Below are 3,838 nucleotides of genomic sequence, written 5' to 3'. Positions count from 1 at the left end.
GGCATTTGGAAATTCCTCCCAAGGATGAACCAGACTTGTCGAGGTCTACAATTTTCTTTCTGGGTTCTTGGCTGAATTCTTTTGATTTTCCCATGATGTCAAGCAAAGATGCACTGAGTTTGAAGGTAGGTCTTGAAATACATCCACAGGTACACCTCTAATTGACTCAAATTATGTTAATTAGCCTATCAGAAGCTTCTAAAGCCGTTTAAAGGCACAGTCAACTTAGGGTATGTAAACTTCTGACCCACTGGAATTGGGATACAGAGAATTAGAAGTGAAATAATCTGTCTGTAAACAATTGTTGGAAAAATTACTTGTGTCATGCACAAAGTAGATGTCCTAATCGACTTGCCAAAACTATAGTTTGTTAACAAAAAATGTGTGGAGTGGTTGAAAAACGAGTTAACAACTCCAACCTAAGTGTATGTAAACTTCTGACTTCAACTGTATATGGAGCATAAAACAATGTCAGCTCGCTTTGGGCTTAGTGGGACTATCATTGGTTTTTCAACAGGACAAGCACCCCTTCTGAGAGGCGGTCGTGGGCCTCATTTGAGAGGTGTGGGGGAACGTGGTAGAGGAAAAGACCACGGACCAAGACAGCTGTAACAACAGCAAAGAGTGTCCAATGAAATCCGAGCAATAGTTGTAGACCATGACGTAAATCATGGCATGACAATGATTCAACCAAACCTCAGAATATCAACCATGGCCTCAATCATCAGAACTTTCTGCAATGAGAACTGGTAAGTCTTCAGCAATCGCTAAACATTAGGCTACTCTCAATTGTCAAATTACTGTATACTGCATGCCAATGTGTACCACATACAGTCGGGCAAAAAAGTATTTAGTCAGCCACCAATTGTGCAAGTTCTCCCACTTAAAGACGAGGCCTGTAATTTTTCATCATAGGTACACTTCAACTATGACATACAAAATGAGAAAAAAAATCCATTTGCAAATAATGGTGGAAAATAAGTATTTGGTCAATAACAAAAGTTTCTCAATACTTTGTTATACAACCTTTGTTGGCAATGACAGAGGTCAAACGTTTTCTGTAAGTCTTCACAAGGTTCACACACTGTTGCTGGTATTTTGACCCATTCCTCCATGCAGATCTCCTCTAGAGCAGTGATGTTTTGGGGCTGTTGCTGGGCAACACGGACTTTCAACTCCCTCCAAAGATTTTCTATGGGGTTGAGATCTGGAGACTGGCTAGGCCACTCTAGGACCTTGAAATGCTTCTTACGAAGCCACTCCTTCGTTGCCCGGGCGGTGTGTTTGGGATCATTGTCATGCTGAAAGACCCAGCCACGTTTCATCTTCAATGCCCTTGCTGATGGAAGGAGGTTTTCACTCAAAATCTCACGATACATGGCCCCATTCATTCTTTCCTTTACACGGATCAGTCGTCCTGGTCCCTTTGCAGAAAAACAGCCACAAAGCATGGTGTTTCCACCCCCATGCTTCACACTAGGTATGGTGTTCTTTGGATGCAACTCAGCATTCTTTGTCCTCCAAACACGACGAGTTGAGTTTTTACCAAAAAGTTATATTTTGGTTTCATCTGACCATATGACATTCTCCCAATCTTCTTCTGGATCATCCAAATGCTCTCTAGCAAACTTCAGACGGGCCTGGACATGTACTGGCTTAAGCAGGGGGACACGTCTGGCACTGCAGGATTTGAGTCCCTAGCGGAGTAATGTGTTACTGATGGTAGGCTTTGTTACTTTGGTCCCAGCTCTCTGCAGGTCATTCACTAGGTCCCCCCGTGTGGTTCTGGGATTTTTGCTCACTGTTCTTGTGATCATTTTGACCCCACAGGGTGAGATCTTGTGTGGAGCCCCAGATCGAGGGAGATTATCAGTGGTTTTATATGTCTTCCATTTCCTAATAATTGCTCCCACAGGTGATTTCTTCAAACCAAGCTGCTTACCTATTGCAGATTCAGTCTTCCCAGCCTGGTGCAGGTCTACAATTTTGTTTCTGGTGTCCTTTTACAGCTCTTTGGTCTTGGCCATAGTGGAGTTTGGAGTGTGACTGTTTGAGGTTGTGGACGGGTGTTACAGGTCTGTGAGAGCCAGAAATCTAGCTTGTTTGTATGTGACCAAATACTTATTTTCCACCATAATTTGCAAATAAGTTCATTAAAAAATCCTAGAATGTGATTTCCTGGATTTTTTTCCCCTCATTTTGTCTGTCATAGTTGAAGTGTACCTATGATGAAAATTACAGGCCGCTCTCATCTTTTTAAGTGGAGAACTTGCACAATTGGTGGCTGACTAAATACTTTTTTCCCCCACTGTAGTAGGGGATGTGACTAAATGTGTTTTTACTGTAATTTCCCCTTCAGAATTGAGACTAGTCCAAATAGTGGAGGCAGAGTCAAAATTCTGAATGACCAACAAGAGCGGGCTGTGGTCAATTTGGTTCGGGCCAGAAATGATATTCGCCTTACAGAAATTCAGCAGCACATCTTGGACAATGACGACATGTTGAACAATGTGGAAGCCATAAGTTTGCTGATTATTGCCCACATGCTGAAAAGGCACCAGGTGTCTCTTAAACAGCTATACTGTGTGCCTTTTGAAAGAAATGCAGACCGAGTGAAGCAACTGAGTACGTTCAGGTATGTTCAGTTTCAAGGTGCTTATTGTGAAAAATTCCCCCCAAATTCTACATCATTGTAATCAGTAATTCTCTTTCCAAAATGTATTTTTAGAGGGTGACGGAGTTGGATGCTGATGAAAACCACAAATTCCTCTTTTTGGATGAGGCAGGCTTCAACCTGGCCAAGACGAGGAAAGGCCAGAATTTCATTGGCCAGCGGGCAACCATCCAAGTACCTGGACAATGTGGGGCAAACATCACCATCTGTGAGACTATATCAGAAGATGGTGTGGTGGGACGCAAACCTCGTATCGGATCATATAATGCAGCTCTCCTTGTAACCCTCCTTGATGAGCTAAATCAGGTCTGTAAAGCTAATGGCGTGACCTATGTCATTGTGTGTGATAATGTCAGGTTCAACCATGTTCAAATGGTGCAAGCATGGTTTCAGGCCCATCCACAATTTACCACCCTGTACTTACCCCCATACTCTTTCCTTAACCTGATGGAGTAATTTTTCTCCACATGGAGATGGAATGTACTGTATATGATAGGCGCCCTCACGAACAAGCCACCCTTCTCCAGGCCATGGATGACGCATGCAATGACATCACAGCAGACCAGTGTCAGGCCTGGATTCGCCATGCCCGAAGATTCTTCTCGAGTTGTTTGGCTAATGAAAATATTCATTGTGATGTGGATGAGAACCTGTGGCCAAATCCACAAGACAGGGTTGATGGAAATATAGAAGTATAGTAATCAATACTCTGTTTTGCTTTTTCCTTTTTTATGTATCTATTTTAGTTTGGTCAGGGCGTGAGTTGGGGGTGGGCATTCTATGTTTTTGTTCTATGTTTTGTATTTCTGGTTTTGGCCTGGTATGGTTCCCAATCAGAGGCAGTTGTCAATCATTGTCTCTGATTGAGAACCATACTTAGGCAGCCTGTTTTCCCACTATGGGTAGTGGGTAGATGTTTTCTGTCTTTGTATTAGTTACCAGACGGAACTGTTTCGGTTGTTATTTTTGTTTACTTTGTATTGTAGTGTTCAGTTCAGTTTAATAAAATGATGAACACTTACCACGATGCATATTGGTCCGATCTTTCCTACTCCTCCTCAGAAGAGGAGGAAAACCGTTACAGTAGTAGCATAATGAAACATGTAATACAATATTTGATGATTGTATGAACAACTACAGTGAAACTATCAGTATCTTGTGTGT

At 42.3% G+C, this 3,838-nt stretch overlaps 1 long non-coding RNA gene across 1 annotated transcript; it reads left to right on the top strand.

Moving 5' to 3' along the window:
* The first annotated feature begins 523 nt into the window (after positions 1-523).
* On the top strand, positions 524-3,453 carry LOC112253422. Its single transcript, XR_002954009.2, has 3 exons — positions 524-749; positions 2,360-2,635; positions 2,729-3,453. It is a non-coding gene; the product is annotated as an uncharacterized LOC112253422 (long non-coding RNA).
* The last annotated feature ends 385 nt before the right edge of the window (positions 3,454-3,838 follow it).

This window comes from Oncorhynchus tshawytscha, linkage group LG06, assembly GCF_018296145.1.
Source record: "Oncorhynchus tshawytscha isolate Ot180627B linkage group LG06, Otsh_v2.0, whole genome shotgun sequence".
NCBI lineage: Eukaryota > Metazoa > Chordata > Actinopteri > Salmoniformes > Salmonidae > Oncorhynchus > Oncorhynchus tshawytscha.
Note: the sequence above shows the minus strand (reverse complement) of the source record. Positions and strands in the feature narration are given on the sequence as shown.